The 24,216-nt window shown below is 48.2% G+C and overlaps 2 pseudogenes; both read left to right on the top strand.

Annotated features, from left to right (window-relative positions):
* The first annotated feature begins 679 nt into the window (after positions 1-679).
* LOC116456483 (U1 spliceosomal RNA) lies at positions 680-829 on the top strand (annotated as a pseudogene).
* A 19,425-nt stretch (positions 830-20,254) lies between these two features.
* Positions 20,255-21,272, top strand: LOC116485031 (voltage-dependent anion-selective channel protein 3-like; annotated as a pseudogene).
* The last annotated feature ends 2,944 nt before the right edge of the window (positions 21,273-24,216 follow it).

Genomic DNA, 24,216 nt, shown 5'->3' with positions numbered 1-24,216 from the left:
GTGCTCCACTGGAAAGCCCATTCTGGCATCTCCCCAGCCCCCCACATTTTTTTGAATGATTACTTCCACGCCCAAAGGTTGGCTATTCCATTCATTAGCCGTCTCTTCTGTGGTTTGGGAACAGGCTGCCGTCATCCTATCTTACAGGCACAGGAGCGCATAGGAAAGGGTAGACAGGGATGGTCCAGTCCACAACTAGAGGGATGGGTTTTGGTGAAAAGGAGCTGAGGAACATGTGTTTGATGCAAGGTGGAAACTGACTCCAGGCCTGTTCTTCCTGCAGATTCTCTTTTTAAAAAAAAACTTTGGTCGGGCGCGGTGGCTCACGCCTGTAATCCCAGCACTTTGGGAGGCCGAGGCAGGCGGATCACCTGAGGTCAGGAGTTTGAGACCAGCATGGCCAACATGGTGAAACCCTGTCTCTACTAAAAATACAAATTAGCTGGGTGTGGTGGCACATGCCTGTAATCCCAGCTACTTGGGAGGCTGAGGCAGGAGAATCACTTGAACCCAGGAAGCAGATGTTGCTGTGAGCCGATACCGCGACACTGCACTCCAGCCTGGACAACAAGAGCAAAACTCAGTCTGAAAAAAAAAAAAAACAAAAAAAACTTTACAGAAAATTTCAAACATACACAAAAGTAGAGAGAGCCTCTCACCCAGACTAAAAATGCTCAGTGTCCTCACTGGCAGGGGAGATGCCATGATCTTCCCAGGGCGAGGCTTATCCACCGCACTCCGGATGTGCTGACCCCTGCAATTTCCCCAAAAGTGGGAAACTCGGCTGCATCATCTGTGGTCATGGGGGCTGTGTTCATGCTTTCCCCTGGTTCAAGAAAAAAAAGTCAAACATTTAGAAAATCTTGTTTCCTCTGTCTCCCCTAACTCTTGGGGGAGATGGAGTTTTTGTTTTTGTTTTTGTTTTTTTGAGACAGAGTCTCGCCCTGTTGCCCAGGCTGGAGTGCAATGGCATGATCTCGTCTCACTGCAACCTCCGCCTCCCGGGTTCAAGCAATTGTCCTGCCTCTGCCTCCCAAGTAGCTGGGATTACAGACACGCACCACCACGCCCAGCTAATTTTTTTGGTATCTTTAGTAGAGACGGGGCTTCACCATGTTCGCCAGGCTGGTCTCAACTCCTGACCTCGTGATCTGCCCACCTCAGCCTCCCAATGTGCTGGGATTACAGGTGTGAGCCACCGTGCCTGGCCAAGATGGAGTATTTTTTAAAACAAGCCTACAGGAGTTTGAGACCAGCCTGGGCAATATACCAAGACCTCATCTTTGCAAAAAACTAAAAACTCAGCCGAGTGTGGTAGAGTGCACCTGTAGTCCCAGCTACTTCAGGGGCTGAAGAGGGAAGGTCGCTTGACCCCAGGAGGCTGCAGTGAGCTGTGATTGCGCCACTGCACTCCAGCCTGGGTGACAGAGCGAGACTTTGTCTCTAAAAAAAAAAAAAAAAGCAAGTCTAAGCCACCATGTCGTTTCACCTATAAATACTTCAGTCTGCCGCTGTGGTGAAGACACTTTGTGTGAGGACACCATGACATCATCACAGCTGACAAACTCGATTTCAGTTTCTCGGGCTGTCAAACCTGACACTGTCTCAGAGCCTGGCACTGCATGACTTGCACAGGAGCCTAGAACAGCTGCCTGGCCTCCGTGCTGAGCAATTCAGGGTCGGGTGTCGAGGTGTGCAGCCCCCAGTTCTGAACCCTTCTCCAGAGCCCAATTCTGCGCCCCCGACCCCGCTGCTCGATGCCCAGTGGCGTCCCTGCCCCTCCCCATCTCCTCCTGCGGGCAGGATGCTCAGTGCTGTCTGAAACCTGGGCCCCTTCCATCTCCTCCTGCCGGATCCCCAGCTGTGCTTTAGCACCTCAGGAGATCCACTTCTGGGTCACACAGCCTGGATCTTCCCTACCTTGCTGGCAGGCCAGACCAGACCACAGAAGCCTTCCGGAGTTCCCAGTTCCCTCTTGAAGGAAGGAGCCTTGTTTAAGGGGAGCCTCCCCTGCAGGAAGTCCGTGCCCTCCTGGGGTGTCTCAGGGGGTGCGCAGGTCAACTCTTAAGTCTCAATAAAAATGGGACACACGCGCACACCACCCTGTGGTAGGGAGCTGGGGCGGGGCTGGGGATAGCACACACTTTCCCGCTGACTGCCCCGGATCTCAGGGGACCCCGGCGTGCAGGAAGCCGGAGGGGACGTGAGATTCGGGGGCTCTGGAACACAGGTGACGCCTGGGCTTATAATGCAGGCCAGTTAAGAACAAATTTGGTTATTTAGGCTGAAAACACGAGTAGCTGCTCTAGCAGACTGAATAAGTAATTACGAAAAGACCTTGAACTTGGGTTATAAATTTAAAACCTCCCCTTCCCAAGCCCCCTCCAGTCCCGCGGCCAACTGCAGGTGCGCCACCTGGTGGCAGAAGAGCAGAGCACCGCCCCTCTCTCCAACTTGCCAGGGCTGGTTCTGACCTGGGGAGGGTTGGGGTGTGGAGAGACAGAAAGGGGAACTCTAGTTGACTTTCTGGGCGGGGCGTATGTTTCAACTGACCTTCTGAGAGAGCTTTCAGAGGTTCTTGGAGAACCCCAACGTTGCTGATCGCCTCTCAGCTGCAGTCCCCTGAACCTGAATGAAGGTGTTCTGTTTAGGTGCGGCCTCCTTCTGCAGCCCTGAAGCACCGGGAGGGCTGTCTCCATCGGCCTCCTTCCTGCGGAGATCCCACCGCCCTCCGGGGAAGCCCGCTAGACAGAATCTTAGACGACCCGTCCCATCCTTGCTTGGAGGTTCACATCTGGTCTCAGGGGACACTTGTGCCTCCCACACCCACACCTTGCACCAGTGGGTAGGCAGTTACTGCCTTCCACATGCAGCCTTCTCTGGGCAGCTGGCGCTTTTGAGGCACTGGTCCACAAATCGCAGATGGCACACGTCAAGCCCTCCAAGTGGCTTAGGCAGAAGTACCCGCCCTGGTCCTCCCTCAAGAGAAGCAGGGTTGGAATCAACAGCTCAACTTTCTCCCAGAGAAATCCTCCTTGCAAATATTACTTCTGAAAATGTCTAATTCCCAACGCTTTAGTACTCTTACCATGGATGAGGATGCCCAGGAGGTGTCTTGGGAACCTCTTTTGTAACTGCTGCTCATGGTCTAACAGCACCTCTGGAAGACACATCTATTGGATCTTGGCTCCTCGGCTGAAAGGTCATTTCAACATCCAGTTACATAACCACAAACATTATTGCACAAGTTTTTTGTACATGTTTGCAAGAAATTATGTGGGATCCTACCTGGAAATGGGACTACTGATTTTCTGGGGCATGCACTAAATATTGCCAAACCATTCTCCACAGCAGCTACACTGGCAGCCTGGGAGTCTCTGTTGCTCCACTTCCTCATCCATATTAGGAATTGTCATTTCATCTCATCTCATACAGACCCCTGAGAAGCAAGATCCATCGCCCCTCTTTGAAGAGAAGAAAGAGGGTGTATTAGGCCATTCTTAAACTGCTACAAAGAAATACCTGAAGGCCGGGTGCGGTGGCTCGTGCCTGTAATCCCAGCACTTTGGGAGGCCAAGGCAGGCAGATCACTTGATGTCAGGAGTTCCAGACCAGCTTGGCCATGGTGAAACCCTGTCTCTATAAAAAATACAAAAAAATTAGCTAGGGGTGGTGACCCATGCCTGTAATCCCAGCTACTTGGGAGGCAGAGGTGGGAGAATGGCTTGAACCTGGGAGGCAGAGGTTGCAATGAGCCGAGATCACCCCACTGCACTGCTGCCTGGGCAACAGAGTGAGACTCCATTAAAAAAAAGAAAAGAAGAAAAGAGAAAGAAAGAAAAAGAAATACCCGAGACTGGGTAATTTATAAAGACAAGATGGCTGGGCATGGTGGCTCACGCCAGTAATCCCAGCACCGTGGAAGGCCGAGGTGGATGGATCATTTGAGGTCAGGAGTTCCAGACCAGCCTGGCTGAAATGGTGAAACCCTGCTACTACTAAAATTACAAAAATTAGCTGGGCATGGCCAGGCGCAGTGGCTCACGCCTGTAATCCCAGCACTTTGGTAGGCCAAGGCGGGTAGATCACGAGGTCAGGAGTTCGAGACCAGTCTGGCCAACATGGTGAAACCCCGTCTCTACTAAAAATACTAAATTTAGCCGGGCATGGTGGAGCGCACCTGCAGTCCCAGCTACTCGGGAGGCTTAGGCAGGAGAATCGCTTAAACCTGGGAAGTGGAGGTTGCAGTGAGCCAAGATCATGCCACTGCACTGCAGCCTGGGCAACAGAGTGAGAATGTGTCTCAAGAAAAAAAAAGAAAAGACGTTTAATTGGCTTATGGTTCTGCAGGCTGTACAGGAAACACAGTGCCAGCATCTGCTTGGATTCTGGGGAGGCCTCAAAGCAAAGAGCTTTTATTCAAGGCAGAATGTGAAGTGGGAGCAGACAGTTCACAAGGCGAAAGCAGGAGCAAGAGAGAGCGGAGAGGAGCAGGTGCCACATGCTTTATCACGAGGATGATGATAAAGAACTCACTCACTATCACCAAGGGGATGATGCTAAGCCATGAGAAGTCCACCCCCATGATCCAGCCACCTCCCATCAGGCCCCACCTCCAACACTGGGATTCCCATTCAACATGAGATTTAGCAGGAGCACATAGCCAGTACATCAGAGGGTTAGAGAGACTGAGGTTCTTGCCCCAGGTCACTCAGTAAGTTGGTAGCAGAGCTAAGGGTGGAACTCCCAGTTCTCACAGCTACGTTCTGTGCTGGTGTTCTCAGCTAGGTGTCTACAGAGCATTATTAGAGTGGGTGCTGCTAGAGTTTCAAATAATTTGAGACTGTGCTGCACACTGCACATGACATATAGAGATGTGAGCGCAAGTTGCCTCTGAAAGGCATAGGAGGGTTATACATTTGGGCATTTCCCCATCTTGAGCATCAGACACCTTTGCTCCTAAGGCATTGGTGATTGGCCCAGGGATCAATGTTCCACTCATCCATCTTGGGAAATGCTGTGGGAGAAGGTTAATCATACAGAGGTGGCCGGGCGCGGTGGCTCATGCCTGGAATCCCAGCACTTTGGGGGGCTGAGGCGGGCGGATCACCTGAGGTCAGGAGTTCAAGAGCAGCCTGGCCAACATGGTGAAACCCCATCTCTATTAAAAATACAAAAATTAGCCGAGTGTGGTGGCGGGTGCCTGTAATCCCAGCTACTTGGGAGGTTGAGGCAGGGGAATCACTTGAACCCGGGAGGCAGAGGTTGCAGGGAGCCGAGACTGCATCACTACACTCCAGGCTGGGCGACAAAGTGAGACTCCATCCCTGCCCCCCACCCCCCCACCCCCCCAAAAAAGAGTGTGGCTATAACATTTCAGCTTATAACATTGAGACAATTCCTCCCTCCTTACCAGGACTGAACTAGGAAATGGCCAGACTTCCTGTCATGGTGAGACTGATGTCACATCTCAGTGACACTTCTTGTTTTATTTTTGAGATGGAGTCTTGCTCTTTCGCCCAGGCCGGACTGCAGTTGTGCGATCTCGGCTCACTGCAAGCTCCGCCTCGTGGGCTCACGCTATTCTCCTGCATCCGCCTCCCGAGTAGCTGGGACTACAGGCGCCCGCCACCACGCCCGGCTAATTTTTTGTATTTTTAGTAGAGACGAGGTTTCACCATGTTAGCCAGGATGGTCTCGATCTCCTGACCTCGTGATCTGCCCGCCTCAGCCTCCCAAAGTGCTGGGATTACAGGTGTGAGCCACCGCGCCCGGCCATCAGTGACATTTCTGAGATTCTTTTGGCCAAATGGGCTTCAGAGTCACTTAGGTTCTCCCAGGCCCTCAGACTGTGGCTACTGAAAATAGAATGGACTGTGATCACCACCACACTGCCCAGCTGCCCCTGGATGCCCGTGGGGTTCCTCTGCATGGGGTTGCTCTGCACAGGGTTCCCCTGCTTTCATGTGGCTTATTTTACTCTGATTCACACGGAGGAGGCAGGTTTAGAAACACAGCATCTGTTTGTCTGCATTTAAAACAATCCTTGGGAGAAGCAGGCAGCAGCCCTGTAGTCCCGGCCACAGTGGCAGCTGAGGTAGCCCCTCCTCACCTTCAATCATTGCTCCTCCGCGGGGTTGGCCAATCTGAAAGCATTCTCAGAAACTGATGCTACAGGAAAGGCCTCTACCTTGTGCTGGCAAGTTCCCTCCTGCACTTCTTTCCCAGGCCGAGGCAGCTCCAGGGCTCAGACATCAGCCAAAAGTAGGGGAGGGAAAGGACTCAGCCAGACGTAGGGATCTGGGGTCCAGAGGGCAGCCACTGTGCTCGTCTGCCATGCTCGTGATACCTGCCCGCCCCATGGCAGAGATGTTTCTGTGAACCACTTGTGGAATGGTGGAGCTGCAGTGATGCTCAGGGGTCGTCTTGGGGGAGTATCTCCCAAAGTATGTTCTGTAAAACCCAATTCCAAAGCATGTTAATAGCCCCTGTGTGGGGAGGCACTGAGTTAGACGCATTAATATGCCTTGTGAGTCGAGAAGGGCTATTGTGTTCATCTATTCACTCAACAAACACCACCCCTACCCTGAGGCAGCACATCCTAGCGGCCGGGGATACCAGAGTTCTTGCTCTCATGGAACTGTGAATGGAGAAAGCAATGAAGAGGCTGAGGAGACTGTTCCCGCTGGAGGTGGGTGGGGAGGGGTCGGTAGTCACAAGGGCTACTTAAGCCCGGGCATGCAGGGGAGGTGGCTTTTGAGCAGAGAGTGCAGTGACAGAATAAGGGCCTGTGTCTTGCAGCCAGCTGGGGACACCCCTAGCTGCAGATACCAGGGCATGGTGTGAGAGTGCCAGGTCCCCAAGGCTGTCTAACCACACAGCTTCTCCTTCCTGGGACATCACTGCTAGGCCAGAGACTCTGAGAGCACACCTTGGGGGAAAGGCTCTTTTGCCCACTCCTTCTTTTTAAAGACAGAATCAAAGCCCTTTGGAGAACAGGGATTTACTCAAGGTTGCTGTGACCTTAGCTCGGGCAGCCCCCAGCTGCCCACCTTTGTTTCTTTTTAGAAAATGAAGGTTAATGTGCTTTAAATCATAAAACTCATCCAGACTCATTATAGCAAATTCAGAAAGAAGCCCAGCCATCTCACTACCACCCTGAAATAGCACTATTACTTCTGAGTGCGTTTCCTTCCTGTATTTCTTTTTCGAGTAGTTTTGGATGTGTTTCCATAGTTAACATATTGCATATACAATGCTTTCTATTGCTTTTTGCACGTAGCTTTATAGGCATCTTCCCATGTCGTTATAACTTTGTTATAAATAACTCCTATCAGCTGCATAACATGATGCCATAATCTATATCACTGCTCCTGGACCAGTCTTCTCATATTGAAGATTGTGATGGCAGTGATGACGATGGTGGTGGTGCTGCTGCTGATGATGGTGGTGATGGTAATGGTGATAATGTTGATGCCAATGATGTGGTGATACTGGTGATCATGGTGGTGATAATGGTGGTGATGGTTACGGTGGTGATAGTGATGATGGTTGTGATGTTTGATGGTAGTGGTGGTGATGGTGGTGATGCTGCTGCTAACGGTGATGGTGATGATGAAGGTGTTGGTGATGCTGGTGACCATGGTGATGATGATGCTGGTGATGGTGATTATGGTGATGCTGATGATGTGGTGATGCTGATGATGTGGTGATGGTGATGGTGGTGATGATGATGATTGTGATGCTGAGGTGATGGTGATGGTGGTGATAGTGATGGTGGTGATGATGATTGTGATGCTGAGGTGATGGTGATGGTGGTGATGGTGGTGATGATGATGATTATTGTGATACTGAGGTGATGGTGATGGTGATGGTGGTGATAGTGGTAGTGATGATTATTATTATTGTGATGTTGAGGTGATGGTGATGGTGGTGATGCTGATGATGGTGGTGATGCTGGTGATTGTGGTGATGGTGGTGATGCTGATGGTGGTGATGATGATAATGATGATGGCGGTGATACTGGTGTGAACCCCCAAAGTTTGAAACAGGTTTCACTTAATTTAGAAAGTTTATTTTTCCAAGGTTGAGGATGCACCCCTGACAGCCTCAGGAAGTCCTGACAACATGTGCCAAGGTGGTCAGGGCACAGCTTGGTTTTATACATTTTAGGGAGACATGAGACATCAATGAATATATGTAAGAAGTACATTAGTTCCATGCAAAAAGGCAGAGACAACTAAAAGCAACCCCCCTACCTGCTCCCTTCCAGGTTACAGGTAGGTGACAGACAGATGGTTGCATTCTTTTGAGTTTCTGATAAGTCTTTCCAAAGGAGGCAATCAGAATATGCATGTATCTCTGTGAGCAGAGGGATGACTTTGAATAGAATGAGAGGCAGATTTGCCCTAAGCGGTTCCCAGCTTGAAGGGGCCCAAGATATTTTCCTTTCACATTGGTGATCATGGTGGTGATGGTGGTGGTGGTGATGATGGTGGTGATGGTGATGGTGGTGATGCTGATGATGGTGGTAATGATGGTGATAATGATGATAAGAAAAAATACTGAAGGCCACCCTTACTAAGTGCCATTTCTCCACAGTGTACTTGTGCTTTATATGCTCCTTCCGTCAACATTTAGACAGGCTTAACTATTTCCTGTTAGAAAAAAACCTTCCTGGCCCATCCCTTTGCCACAGAGCTCTCTTGGGGCCCTCTTCTCTTCTCCCTCCACCTTCTCCCCAGGCTATCTCATCAGCTCCCAGGGGCTCAGCCGCCTCTTCAACCCTTACAAGGTCTCAATCACTATCTTTGACTCAGCCTGTCTCCTAGCTTCAAACCTCTATGTTCAACAGCCTGCAGGATGTCTCCATCTGCTCATTCACTGGAGCCTCCATCTCTACATGCTCAAACCCAATTCATCCACTTCTCCCCCAAAACCTGCATGCCATCCTCCCAGTGGCCCATGCCAGGCATGTGGGTGTTCCTCTTGGCTGTATCAGCAAGCAGCCAATAACAGTGACAACCTTGTTAGCATCACTCAGCGAGCTCTTACCCACCCCTTGCCAGGTACTGTTGGAGGCGCCTTACGCATGACGGCTCCCTCGACACTCTCAACAGCCCTGTGAGAGGGTCGCACAGTGAAACAGTTGGGATTTTAACCCATGTAGTCAGGTTTCCAAGATCACACTCCACCACGGCACTGTTCTGCCTCTCCCAGAATTGAGGGCTCTGCTCCATGAGGAGCCAGGGCATGTGTCCATGTCATCTCTTCACGGATGCTGCCTATGCCCTAGAGGGCCACCGTCACTGCTGGCCTGGCTGCAGCCATGTTGACCTTCCTCCAGGCAGTCTGAGTGACCTTTCCAAACCATAAATCTGACCATATCACTCTCCTGCTTAAAAGTTCTTAGTGGCTCTTAGGAAAAAGCTCCTTCATGTTACACACAGGACCGGTCAGTGAGCTCTGGTTCCTCTCCAGCACCATCTCTCTCAGCTCCTGCCACAGAGCTTTTCTCTGTCCCACCACCATGGCAGCCTCTTGTTGCCACCCGGTCTTTGCTGGTGCTCTGTGCCCCCAACCCTCTTCCTCTCATCATTCTGGCCAACCACCATAACTTTCAGAACTCAGCTCAAAAGTCGCTTCCGGCAGGGCACAATGGCTCACACCTGTAATCCCAGCACTCTAGGAGGCCAAGGCCAGTGGATCACCTGAGGTCAGGAGTTTGAGACCAACCTGACCAACATGGTGACACCCGTCTCTATTAAAAATACAAAACTTAGCCGGGCATGGTGGCGGGTACCTGTAGTCCTAGCTACTCGGGAGGCTGAGGCAGGAGAATTGCTTGAACCCAGGAGGCAGAGGTGGCAGTGCGCCAAGATCGCGCCACTACACTCCAGCCTGGGCGACAGAGCGAGGCTCCATCTCAAAAAAAATAAAAAGTCACTTATTCCGAGAAGGCTTCCCTGAGTGCCAAGGCTGGTTCTGGTCCCTTCTGTGTGTCCTCACCTCTGTTGTACTTCCCTTCTCAGGCTGAATTGTGGGTGTAGGTTTATGTGCCTCCAGCCTTTCTGCCCATCAGCACCCTAAGGTGGAAGCACTCTGCATCTCGGGCACTCTTCTTTCCCATCACCTAGCACAGTGCCTGGTGCCCACACGTTATCAGAAGTGTTTGGTGAATACATGAAGGTGTGGACTGTGAGCCTCTGAACTTGCAGTACCCTTTGCCCTTCACCCTGAGCATCTTTTCTTGCTTTCAGTGTTTTTCTATGGCAGAGGAGACTGCAGTGAGCAGCTGTCCACTGAGCTTTTCTTTTAGTTAAATTTATTTCTTTGAGGCAAATGCCCAGAAGTGGAATTACTGAGTTAGCAGGCAAGATCATCTTTATGTCTCCTGATATGTTTTGCAAAAATGAATTCCAAAATTATGGTAGCAATTTGGTAGAATTTTTTCTTTTTTAGCAACCTAATCCTCTCTCCCTTTTTAAGTGTCTTCCTGGCGGAAGCCACACAAAGCTATTTTTACCTAAAGGCTGTAAACCTCATCATTCTCCAAGGAGAAAGTCAGGCATGTGTGAGGAAGCTATCTACCCACCTCACAGGCTCATCAGCCCTATGCTCTTGCCAAGCTCTAGGTCATTTTGGAAAAGCAAGTTGAAATTATATTCCAAATTAGGCAGTGGTTTTGCGAAAGAAGGAACACACGCACACACACAGTCACACACATATTCATCTCCATTTCAGGGCTAAATTATGAACATCTTTATCATTCAAAGAAACCAGAAAGTTATCAAAGCAAAACCAATGAACTTTGGCAGGTGAATGTTATGAAAAGTTTGGAGGTGGAAGTAGCTCGGAAGTTGGGGGATCACCTAGTTTTCACGCTTTGTTTCAACAGTGTGATGGTTAATTTCATGTGTCAATTTGACTGGGCTAAGGGATGCCCAGAGAGCTGGTCAAACCTTCTTTCTGGTGATGTCTGCAAGAGTGTTTCCAGAAGAGAATCAACAGACTAAGGAAGCTTGATCTCACCAATGTGGCGGGGTGGGGGGGCAGGGGGTCATCATCCAACTTGTTGAGAGCCTGAACAGAACAAAAAGGTAAAGGAAGGGCGAACTTTCTCTCTCTGTTTGACATCTACTAGGACATCAATCTTCTCCTGCCCCAGAACATTGAAGCTCCTGGTTCTCAGGCCTTTGGACCTGGACTGGGATTCCCACCACCAGCAACCCTTGTTCTTAGGCCTTCAAGTGTGAACTGGAACCACACCACCCGCTTTCCTGGGCCACCAGCTTGCAGATGGCTGATCATGGGACATCTCAGCCTCCATAATTGCATAAGCCAATCCCCCATAATAAATCTCTTTCTATTTGTCTATACACTATACATCCTATTGGCTCTGTTTCTCTGAAGAACCCTGACTAATACCAGCAGCAAAACCTTTTTTCAGATGAAATCATACGAGAAAATCCACTCTGTAATAAGGTTAAGAATGGGGCTGCTGGCCGGGGGCGGCGGCTCACGCCTGTAATCCCAGCACTTTGGGAGGCCGAGACGGGCGGATCACAAGGTCAGGATATCGAGAACATCTTGGCTAACACAGTGAAACCCCGCCTCTACTAAAAAATACAAAAAATTAGCCGGGCGTGGTGGCGGGCGCCTGTAGTCCCAGCTATTCGGGAGGCTGAGGCAGGAGAATGGCGTCAACCCGGGAGGCGGAGCTTGCAGTGAGCCGAGATTGCGCCACTGCACTCCAGCCTGGGCGACAGAGCGAGACTCCGCCTCAAAGGGGCTGCTCTGGCAGAAGCAATCAGAGGTGGTGGTGACTCAGAGGCACTCTCACCCTATCTTGTTCCTTCCTCCTCCCTAACACCCCCTGCCCCAGCCACCTCCACCTGCCCCACGGGGCTCCAGAGTCTGCCATCTTGGAGCTGCCTCTGGAGGAAACAGAGGCTCAGGGGAGGAAGGACCTGCCCAAATCCCCACAGTGAAGGGTGGCAGAGCGGGGTCTACCTGCTGTGCTCCTGGCCCAGTCTCAGGATGGTTCTCAACTATTGTCTTGACAGGAGCCTGCTTGGTTATTCACAGTTACAATGCACATCTCTTCAAGGATGGCCTGAGGTGGCTGGTTTCCCAGTGGTTAACCACCCAGGTGCCTCCAGGTACTAGTTGGGTTTTAAAATTCTGTCCAATTTAAGTTCCCCTATTACCAACATTTCTACTTACTTGATTTTTAAGAAAATCACCCATTGCATGTAGAATGGGTGGACATTTATTGAAATGCAACTGCAATAACATCCCCTGGAAATTAACTTCCTCTCATTTGCCCCTGTGAGTCCGTCTCATTTCTCATTCCTTCTGTTCTGTGCTTTTTTTTCTCTTTTATTTCTTGCACATTGTGGGTTTTCAATTTTTTTTGAAGAAGCATATTTTAATTTTATTTTTCAGTATTTCAGTTATCTTATTCACTATTTTCAGCTTTTTATTCATTTCCTCCTCATAATTTCTTTTTATTTATTTTGTTGGGTTTTTTTGTTTTGTTTTGTGTGCGTGTTTGTTTTTTGAGATGGAGTGTCGTTCTGTCTCCCAGGCTGGAGTGCAGAGGCAGGATCTCGGCTCACTGCAACCTCCGCCTCCCATGCTCCAGCGGTTCTCCTGCCTCAGCCTCCCGAATAGCTGGGATTACAGGCGCCCACCACCACACCCGGCTAATTTTTGTATTTTTAGTAGAGACGGGGTGTCATCATATTAGCCAGGCTGGTTTTGAACTCTTGACCTCAAATGATCCGCCCACCTCAGCCTCCCAAAGTTCTGGGATTACAGGCATGAGCCACTGCGCCCGGCCTATTTTGTTGTGTTTTAAGTTGAATATTTAATTCACTTATATATGTATTCTTTGTTTTGCTTTTTTATTTTTATTTTATTTTGAGACGGAGTCTTGCTCTGTCACCCAGGCTGGAGTACAGTGGCACGATCTCAGCTCACTGCAACCTCCACCTCCCGAGTTCAAGCAATGCTCCTGCCTCAGCCTCCCAAGTAGCTGGTATTACAGGCGCCTGCCACCACGCCTGGCTAATTTTTGTATTTTTAGTAGAGATAGGGTTTCACCATGTTGGCCAGGCTGGTCTTGAACTGCTGATCTCAGGTGATCTGCCCTCCTCTTCCTCCCAAAGTGCTAAGATTCCAGATGTGAGCACCACGTCCGGCCTTGTTTTTTTGTTTGTTTGTTTGTTTTTTGTTTTGAGACAGGGTTTCACTCCCATCGCGTAGGCTGGAGTGCAATGGCTCAATCTCAGCTCACTACAACCTCCGCCTCCTGGGCTCTAGTGATTCGCCTGCCTCAGCCTCCTGAGTAGCTGGGATTACAGGCATGTGCCACCACGCCCAGCTAATTTTTGTATTTTTAGTAGAGATAGGGTTTCACCATCTTGGCCAGGCTGGTCTTGAATTCCCGACGTCAAGTGATCCACCTGCCTCGGCCTCCCTAAGCACTGAGATTACAGGCGTGAGCCACCATGCCTGGTCCATTTATATATATTCTTTGTTGTATAATAATAAAAGCGTTTAAGGTATCACTGTATCCCATAAGTGTTGCTCTGAAGTTTTCTCCTTTTCATTAATTTCTTTTTAATTTGTAGTTTTAACATTGATTTCTTTTTTTTTTTTTTTTTAAATTGAGACCAGGTCTCATTCTGTCATCCAGACTGGAGTACAGTGGTGTGATCACAGTTCACTGAAGCCTCGACCTCCCAAGGCTCAGGGAATCCTCCCACCCTCAGCCTCCCGAGTAGCTGAGACTACAGGTGCACACCACCACGCCCAGTTAATTTTTGTATTTCTTGTAGAGACAGGGTTTTGCCATGTTGCCCAGGCTGGTCTCAAACTCCTGGGCTCAAGTGATCATCCTGCCTCAGCCTCCCAAAGTGCTGGGATTATAGGCGTAAGCCACCACGCCTGGCCGATTTCTTCTTTAAGCTAAAACTTATCTATAATAGAAGAGTATTTTTATACTTCTAATGTTTTATTATGTTTTTATGGTTATCTACGTTTTTTTTTTTTTGCACTCCAGTGAAATTTCTGAGCTCTAAGGATAACATTCTGTACATAAGTAATCTGTTTGTTCTGCCTGGAAGCCGATACCAGATTACTTATGTACAGAATGTTCCCCTTACATCCACCCCAATATGCCCAAACCTAATGCCTGTGAATATGTAGGTTACATGGCAAAGGGGAATTAAGGTTTCAGGTAGAATGAAGGTTGCTAATCGGATGACCTTAAAATAGGGAGATTATCATGGATCATTACACCTGCAGCCACTTGGCCTAATGTCATCACAAGGGTCCCTAACAGTGGAAGACAGAGGCACAGGAGGTCAGAGGGAGACACGACTGCCGACAAAAGGTCAGCGATGCCATGTGAGAGAGAACCCCCGTGGCTGGCTTTGAAGAGGGCCCCATTCTAAGAGGCCACGAGCCCAAGAATATGGGCAGCCTCTGAGAGAAGGTGAAAGAGGCAAAGAAACTCACCCAGAGCCTCCAGAATAATGCAGCCCTACTGGCACCTTGGCTTTAGCCCAGAGAGACTTTTGAGCTCTAGAACCGTCAGATAATAAAAATGTGTGTTGTTTGAAGCCACTCTGCTGTTGGTAACTTATGTTAGCAATAGGAAACTGATATGATATGTGAAAAAGGGACTCCAACTGGTTACAGGTTTCTTTCTTTCTCTTTCTTCCTTTCTTTCTTGACAGAGTCTCGCTCTGTCGCCCAGGCTAGAGTGCAGTGGCTCAATCTCGGCTCACTGCAAACTCCACCTCCCGGGTTCACGCCATTCTCCTGCCTCAGCCTCCCGAGTAGCTGGGACTACAGCCACCCACCTCCATGCCTGGCTAATTTTTTTGTATTTTTAGTAGAGACGGGGGTTTCACCGTGTCAGTCAGGATGGTCTCGATCTCCTGACCTTGTGATCCACCCTCCTTGGCCTCCCAAAGTGCTGGGATTACAGGCATGAGCCACCACACCTGGCTGGCCTGCCTTTCTTTCTTCCTTCCTTTCTTTCTTTCTTTCTTCCTTCTTTCTTTCCTTCTTTCTTTCTTTTCTTTCTTTCTTTTCTTTTCTTTCTTTCTCTTTCTTTCTTCTGTCTTTCTCTCTCTTTCTTTCTTTCCTTCTTTCTTCTTTCTTTCTTTTCTTTCTTTTTTTTTTTAAGACAGGGTTTCACTCTGTTGCCCAAGCTGGAGTGCAGTGGCTCAATCTTGGCTCACTGCAGCTTCAACCTCCTGGACTCAAGAAATCCTCCCACCTTAGCCTCCCAAGTAGCTGGGACTACAGGCACCTGCCGTCATGCCCAGCTAATTTTTGTATTTTGTGTAGAGACAGCATCTAGGCATGTTGCCCAGGCTGCTCTCAAACTCCTGGGCTCGAGTGATTCCCCTGCCTCAGCCTCCCAAAGTGCCGGGATGATAGGCATGAGCCACTGTGCCCAGCCGACTACCAGATTTCTTATCTGCATTTGAAACTAGAAGTTTCTAGATCTCAGAAAAGGGGACTGCTAGCCTAAAATCTCCTCCTGGCTAAGATATCATTCATGTGGGAGGGCAAAATGAGGGCATTGCTACCAGAAATGGTTCAGGTGTATGTCTTTCTAAACTAATCTTCTCTGATAGCTCCTGGGCTGTTTTTTTTTTTTAATAGCTTTATTGAGATATAATTTACAGGCCATAAAACTCACCCACTTAAGGTATGCCATTCAATGGTTTTAGTACATTCACAGAGTTGTGCAACCATCGCCACTATCTAATTTTAGAACATTTTCGCCACCCACACCCCCTTGGCAGTGTATTCATTTGCTCAGAATGCCGTAACAAAATGCCGCAGACTGTGGTTAAACAACAGAGATCGATTTGCTCAGAGTTCTGGAGGCTAGATATCCAAGACCAAGGTGTCAGCAGGGTTGATCTCTTTTTTGAGACAGGATCTCTGTCACCCAGGCTAGAGTGCAGTGGTGCAATCTCGGCTCGGCTCTCTGCCTCCTGGGCTCAATCAATCCTCCCATCTAAGCCTCCCTGGTAGCTGGGACCATAGGCGTGTGCTAACACACTCAGCTAATTTTTGTATTTTTTGTGGAGATGCAGTTTTGCCATGTTCCAGGCTGGTCTCAAACTCCTGAGCTCAAACGATCCACCCACTTCAGGCTCCCAAAGTGCTGCGATTACAGGCATGAGCCACTGCGCCCAGACAGTTGGCTTCTTCTGAAGCCTCTCTCCCCACCTTTCAGATGGCTGTCTCGTGGCATCTTTACGGGGTCTTTTCCTCTGTCTTGCTGTTTCTCTGTGTGTCTGAATCTCCTCTTCTTATAAGGACAACCATTAGATTTGGATTACGGCACCCTAATCAGCCTCGTTTTAACTTAAATATCTCTTTTTTAAAACTCCTCCTGAATCTCCCTAGAAATATGTTTTGAGGTACTATGGGGTACCTCAAAGGAGCTTCAACATATGAATTTGGGGGAAGAAAATTCAGTCCATAAGAGGCAATTCCCTATTCCCCCGCTAGCTCCCAGCCCAGACCCAAGCAACCGCAAATCACTTTCCATCTCGATGGATTTGAGTTGCCTATTCTTGACATTTTATATAAATGGATGAGATAATATATGGTCTTTTGTGACTCTCTTCTTTCACTTAACAATGTTTTCAAGGTTCATTAATATTGCAGCCTGTATCGGTACTTTCTTCCTTTTTACTGCCAAATAATATTCCATCATATGAATATACCAGTTTTGTTTATCCATTCATCTGTTGAGGGACATCTGATTTGTTTCCACTTTTTGAATACTATGAAAAATGCTTCTATGAATATTTGTGTACAAGCTTTTGTGTGAACTTGCTAGGTCACACTGTAACTTTATGTTGAACCTTTTTTTTTTTTTTTTGAGATGGAGTCTCGCTCTGTTGCCCAGGCTGGAGTGCAGTGGCGCAATCTCGGCTCACTGCAAGCTCCACCTCCCGGGTCCACGCCATTCTCCTGCCTCAGCCTCCTGAGTAGCTGGGACTACAGGCACACACCACCACACCTGGATAATTTTTTGTATTTTTAGTAGAGACGGGGTTTCACTGTGTTAGCCAGGATGGTCTCGATCTCCTGACCTCATGATCCACCCGCCTTGGCCTCCCAAAGTGCTGGGATTACAGGCTTGAGCCACCGCGCCCGGCCCCTATGTTGAACCTTTTGAAGAACTGCCAATCTGTTTTTCTATGTGGCTGAACCACCTTACAATTTTACCAGAATGTATGAGGGGTTCCAATTTCTCTATAACCTCACTTGTTATTTTCTTTTAAAAAAAAAATTATAGCCATCCTAGTGGGTGTGAAGTTGTATCCCAATGTAGTTTTGATTTGTACTTTCCTAATATCTGATGATGTTCGGCTTCTTTTTAGGTACTTGTTGGCCATTCATATTATATCTTCTATGGAGAAATGTCTATTTAGACCCTTTGGTGACTTTTTTTTTTTTTTTTTTTGAGACAGAGTCTCGTTCTGTCACCCAGGCTGGAGTGCAGTGGTGCAATATCAGCTCACTGCAACCTCCACCTCCCAGGTTCAAGTGATTCTCCCACCTCAGCTTCCCGAGTAGCTGGGACTACAAGCTCGCACCACCACGCCTGGTTAATTTTTGTATTTTTAGTAGAGACGGTGTTTCACCATGTTGGCCAGACTGGTCTTGAACTCCTGACCTCAAGTGATCTGCCGGCCTCGGCCTCCCAAAGTGCTGGGAGTACAGTTGTGAGCCACCACGCCCGGCCTTTGCTGACTTTTTAATTGGGCTCTTTGTCTTTTATTTTTGAGTTCTAAGACTGCATTATATATTCTGGATACAAGCCTCTTTGCTATACTTTGAATGTTTGTTTCCCCAACCTTCATGTTGAAATTTGGCTCCCAGTGTTGGAGGTGGGCTCAGTGGGAGGTATTTGGGTCGTGGGTTGGGAAATCCCCATGAATACATGAATGCCCTCCCTAGGGGAGGAGGACTGAGTTGGTTCCTGCTCTGTCAGTTCCAGAGAAAGCCCGTTGTCAAAAGGAGCCTGGCCCCTCCCCTCTCTCTCTTGCTCCCTCTCTCGCCCTGTGATCTTTGCACCCGTGGGCTCCTTTCACTTTCCACCATGAATGCAAGCAGCGTGAGGCTCTCACCAGATGCCCAGTCTTCCAGCCAGCAGAGTCGTGGGCCACATAAACCTCTTTTCTTTATAAATTATCTAGCCTCAGGTATTCCTTTATAGCAACAGTAAACAGACAAAACCAGGTCTTATCAGATATATGATATTTGCAAATATTTTCTCTCATTCTGTGGGTTGTCTTTTCATTTTCTAGATGGTATCATTTGCAGCAACAGTGTTTAATACTAATGAGGTCCAATTTATTTATTTTTTCTTTGGTCACTTCTGCTTTTGGTGTCATATCTAAAAAGCCTCTGCCGAACTCAAGGTTATGAAGATTGCATGTATGTTTTCTTCTAAGAGTTTTATAGTTTTAGCTCTTATATGAAGGTCTATGATCCATTTTGAGATAATTTTTATGAATGATGTAAATAAGGTTTCAACTTGAGTCTTTTGCATGTGGGTATCTAGTTGTTTCAACACCATTTATTAAAGCCTGTTCTTTAGCTTGGCGCCCCTGTTGATAATCAATTGACTGTAAAGTTAAGGGTTTATTTCTCAACTCTCTATTCTATTTTTTTTTCTGGCTCTGTGGCCCAGGCTAGAGTGCAGTGGTGTGATCTCGACTCACTGCAACCTCCACCTCCTGGGTTCAAGCGATTCTCCCACCTCAGTCTCCCAAATAGCTGGGACTACGGGCACGCGCCACCATGCCCGGCTAATTTTTTGTATTTTTGGTAGAGATGGGGTTTCACCATGTTGGCCAGGCTGGTCTCGAACTCCTGACCTCAGGAGATCCACCTGCCTCAGCCTCCCAAAGTGCTGGGATTACAGGTGTGAGCCACCACGCCCTGCCTGGACTCTCTATTTTATTCCATCAATGTATACACCTGTCCTTATTGTTTTTCAAGACTGTTCTAGCTATTCTATGGTCCCTTGCATTTCCAAATGAATTTTAGGATCAGCTTTCTAATTTCTGCACAAAATAAAAGGGGAAGCAGCTGGGATTTTGACAGGGATTGCATCGAATCTGTAGGTCAATTTGGGGTCTCTTGCCATTTTTATAATATTAGCTCTTTCAACCCATAAATGGGTATCTTTCCATTTATAGGTTTTCTTTAATTTCTTTCAGAGATGTTTCATAGTTTTCAGTATACAAGTCTTAAACTTTTTTTGTTAAATTCATTCATAAGTATTTTATTCTTTTGATGTCATGTAAATAGAATTGTTTTCTTAACTTCATTTTCAGATTCTTCATAGCAAGTCTATCGAAATACAATTGATGTTTATATGTTTATCTCATATGCTTGGACCTTGCAGAACTTGTTTATTAGTTCTGATAGTTTTTGAGTGGGTTCCTTAGGAATTTCTATAGGTAAGATAATGTCATCTGAAAATAGAAATGGTTTTACCTGTTTTTGTAACTAGAGTTCTCTTGGAACACAATGACATCCACTCACATATGGTCTATGGCTGTCTTCAAGTCAAAGGCCAAGGGAGGTAGTTGTGTTCCCGGAACTAAGCCAGGTCTGGCTGCCTTTTCTTGAGATCCAATAATGAGAAGCAGACAAACTAGTAAAGAAGGGAATTGGCCAGGCGCAGTGGCTCATGCCTGTAATCCCTAGCACTTTGGGAGGCCGAGGCGGGCGGATCACAAGGTCAGGAGATCGAGACCATCCTGGCTAACACGGTGAAACCCCGTCTCTACTAAAAATACAAAAAAAAAAATTAGCCAGGCATGGTCGCGGGTGCCTGTAGTCCCAGCTACTTGGGAGGCTGAGGCAGGAGAATGGCGTGAACCTGGGAGGCGGAGCTTGCAGCGAGCGGAGATTGCACCACTGCACTCCAGCCTGGGCGACAGAGTGAGACTCCATCTCAAAAAAAAAAAAAAAAAAAAAAGGGAATTTATTGCTGTAACCCGATACAGGAAGAAGGCCAGAGATAATTCCACCAGACCAACTCAAAGTGTTACAATTGCTTATATAGGTTGGGGTTGTGTGCCTATGTGCAGCACAACATTCGCTAAGTCTATTGGTAACTAATTTTGTTTCAACTAGAAGGTCAGAGGCAAAACAAATGCTTGTGGGAGACAGGCCCTTGGGGGTGGAGGTCTTTGATTTCATAAGAACCTCAGAAAGATTTTTCTAAGATATGTGTAACACACCAACTTACTGTGACCTGGGAAAGGCTGCTGAGGATGTCTTCAACAAAGGCTATGGCTTTGGCATGGTGAAGACAGACCTGAAAACCAAGTCTTGTAGTGCAGTGGAATTTTCCACATCTGATCATGCTTACACCGATAGAGGGAAAGCATCAGGCAACCTAGAACCCGAATGTAAGGTCTGCAACTATGGACTTACCTTCACTCAAAAACGGAACACAGACAATACTCTTGGGACAGAAACCTCTTTGGAGAATAAGTTGGCTGAAGGGTTGAAACTGAGTCTTGATACCATATTGGTACCGAACACAGGAAAGAAGAGTGGGGAATTGAAGGCCTCCTATAAATGGGATTGTTTTAGTGTTGGCAGTAATGTTGATATAGATTTTTCTGGACCAAGCATCTATGGCTGGGCTGTGTTGGTCTTTGAAGGGTGGCTTGCCGGCTATCAGATGAGTTTTGACACAGCCAAATCCAAATTGTCACAGAATAATTTCGCCCTGGGTTACGAGGCTGCAGACTTCCAGCTGCACACACATGTGAACGGTGACACTGAATTTGGAGGTTCTATCTACCAGAAGGTTAATGAGATTGAAATGTCAATAAACCTTGCTTGGATGGCTGGGAGTAAGAACACCCGTTTTGGCATTGCTGCTAAGTACAAGCTGGATTGTAGAACTTCTCTCTCTGCTAAAGTAAATAATGCCAGCCTGATTGGACTGGGTTGTACTCAGACCCTTCGACCCGGAGTCAAGTTGACCCTTTATCAGCTTTAATCGATGGAAAGAACTTCAATGCAGGAGGTCACAAGGTTGGCTTGGGATTTGAACTGGAAGCTTAATGTGGTTTGAGGAAAGCATCAGATTTGTCCCTGGAAGTGAAGAGAAATGAACCCACAATGTTTTGGCCTTACAATTCTTTTGTGAAATTTCAAGAGTGTGAACTTTTTATTCTTCCAAAAAATTGTAGTCCTCCCCACACTGAAGGGGCTGCAAGTCCCTCCCGGGGGGAGGCGCTGCAAAGCATGCCTGGAAGCTGTCATGTTTGTGCCACGTTTCGGTTCAGTTCTGCAGTGTTATTAAATGTGTTCCTCGGCGACAGTGCAGTGTCATGTTAGAGGAGACGATCTGAACCTCCAGTTTGTACCTTGTGTCCTGCATGTTCACACCATTTTTTTCATGACTCTCTAATATATTGGTCTCTGTGCTATTGTGGAATCTTTGATTTTGCATCAGAGTAAAATAAAATAAACCCATCACATTTGGAACATAAAAAAAAAAAAAAAAAAAAAAAAAAAAAAACAAGGCCTGTCTCCTGTGGTACCAGAGTGATTATTTCTATCTTACCTCCTTTACAGCTTGGTCCGGAGAGCTGCTTTAGACTCTCCAATGAATCTATTCAGACAGCTGCCTCTGTTACCTTGGCTCGTCTCAGATTTTGTTGACCGGAGGCAGGTCCTGGCACTAGGAATGTTAGACTCTGTTATTTTGACTTGCTCCTGGTTAGGGAGAAGCCCATGCAAGGCTTCTACTGACCATATGTTTTATTTGTAGCTTTGATGTCTGGACACTGATTTCCCTAGGTTTAACTATTTGCTCAGTGTTAAGGCAGCGCTGTGGAAATTTGTGTAACTGGAGTGCTGTGCAGGCCTGTCTGTCGACTGTCATGCTGGCCCGTCTGTGTGATTGTCAAGGAGAATTGGCCTGCCACAGTTGTGACAGACCAAATGGCTTTGAAAAAGCCAAAACTATTTACCAGCTGGTCCTTTGCAGAAAGCGTACTGACCCTTGTTCTGCAGGAGTGTCTTTTCTGTTTTTCACTGCCTCTAATTAATTTCTTAATTTTGAAATAATGTATTTTCTATTCTCAAGATTTTTGTTTGTTTGTTTTCCAATTGCTCTTATGCAAGATATTCTTGACTCTCCTCATAACTTCTCTACGATTCCCTCCTTTAGACATGCCACATTCTGACTGCTCAGCCTGGCAGGAAGACCGTGCCTCCCTGGGTGGGGAGGCTGCAGCCTTTAAACTTCCCAACACCCCGACCCCTGAAATGTCTGCTCACATTCAGAGGCCCAGGCCTCCCGGCCTCATTGCCAGTGAAGTGCCAGTGGCTCCCACAAAGGCCTGGCTGCCAGAGTCCCCACGGTAATTGTGAGACAGCAGGCAGGAGAGGTGACCGGGAAGTTTCTTCCCCAAAGCTGATGGTGAACGGGCCCCCAAGCTGGGACCCGATGACTAGCTGGGAGTGAGGAGAGATTCTGGCTTTCCTAGGTGTGAGCTGGGTGGGGCTTCCCTTCCCAGTGGCCTCAGGGCTCCTGGGAAGGAGCACGGGCTCCAGGGGGACCCTTAGGCCTCTCTAGGATGGCTGGCTGGTTGTCCCAGGCATGTACTTGGCTTAGTTTCCTTAATTCAATTAAGTGGAGACATTAAGTTCCCATAAAGTGGGAACACTCAGACTTGGCTCCAGAACAGCAGGCCTGCTCCCGCCCAGTCCTATGACACAGCCAGGTGGGAGGGGGGACCCTGGAGAAACTCCAGCCAGCCTGCCCACTGAGGTGGAGCCTCGGGAAGTTCACAAGGTTTGCAGCAGGCAGGAGCCCGGCCCCTCCTGTTCCTGTGTGGAACCTGGGATTCCAACTGCCGGGCGGGAAGCGCTCTAGCGGAGGGACTCTGGCCTTGCGAGAGGAAAACCAGAAAATTCTGTAATGGGGCTCTTGAACCCCCCCATGCTCACCCGCTCCCGCCCTGTGGGGTGTACTTTTGTTCTCAATAAATCTCTGCTTTTGTTGCTTCATTCTTTCCTTGCTTTGTTTGTGCGTTTTGTCCAATTCTTTGTTCAAGATGCCAAGAACCTGGACACCCTCCACAGGTAACACTAGGTCCTCCTTCTCTCCTTGCAAACAGTGGCACTAAGAAGTTGCCCTCCACAGGACAGGTAGCAAAGATTCTCCCCCAGCCCCGTCTGGCCACGCTTCTTATTGATGGGTCCAGATCTCTAAGTCACCCCAGCAGAAGGCTGGAGTGCTCCCCAGTATGACCATAGGGCCCTCATCCCAGAGTCACCCCTCCTGCCTTCAAAGCCAGTAAAACATGATCTTAGGGAAATCGCTTGTGAGCGGAGGAGCCCAAGAGAGGTGAAGTTAAAATAAGCTCCAGGCCTGGCACGGTGGCACACACCTGTAATCCCAGCACCGTGGAAGGCCAAGATGGGCAGATCACCTGAGGTCAGGAGTTCAAGACCAGCCTGGCCAACATGGCGAACCCCCATCTCTGCTAAAAAAAAAAAAAAAAAGCTGGGTGGGCATGGTGGCGGGAGGCTGAGGCACCAGAATTGCTAGAACCAAAAAAAAAAAAAAGCTCCAGCTTTGAACCACAGACCATCTTCAAGGTGTGGAAGCCAAAATGGACCAGAAGTAATTTCTATTTCCTGCCAGATAGAACACAAGCAGGAGCTGTGGTTTCCAAAAATGCCCGCGCACACGGGCTAGTGGTCTCTGACCCTCCCAGGGCACTGCTTGGGTTGGAATGGCGGCGCTCACTCAGGATGCCTTCAATTCTGCATTGTCACAAGCCCACAGGGCTGGAGAGGCTGGCAGTACAAAGAGGAATGAGACTCACTTGCTGGTCTCATGAAGTTCACAGCCTCGTTGGGGAGCCTGCAAGTAAGAAGACAATCCCGATGCAGGAGGGCAGGAGTGTGACTCTGAAACAGTGTAGAGAAGGAGCCTGCAGCCTGTGGTGGGGGAGGATGGTGCTGAGAGGTCCAGGGGAGACCTGACACATAGGGGGATTGAAGATGATTTGCCGGGCAGGGCAGGAGAGGAGGCAGACACATGCTGAGGAGCTCAAGGCACATTAAACGAATGGATGAATGAAGGAAAACTAGCCGTGCTGTGTTTAAGGAAAA

The sequence above is a fragment of the Hylobates moloch genome, unplaced genomic scaffold (assembly GCF_009828535.3).
Source record: "Hylobates moloch isolate HMO894 unplaced genomic scaffold, HMol_V3 SCAFFOLD_16, whole genome shotgun sequence".
NCBI classification, from domain to species: domain Eukaryota; kingdom Metazoa; phylum Chordata; class Mammalia; order Primates; family Hylobatidae; genus Hylobates; species Hylobates moloch.
This window is presented reverse-complemented; position numbering and strand designations above follow the sequence as displayed.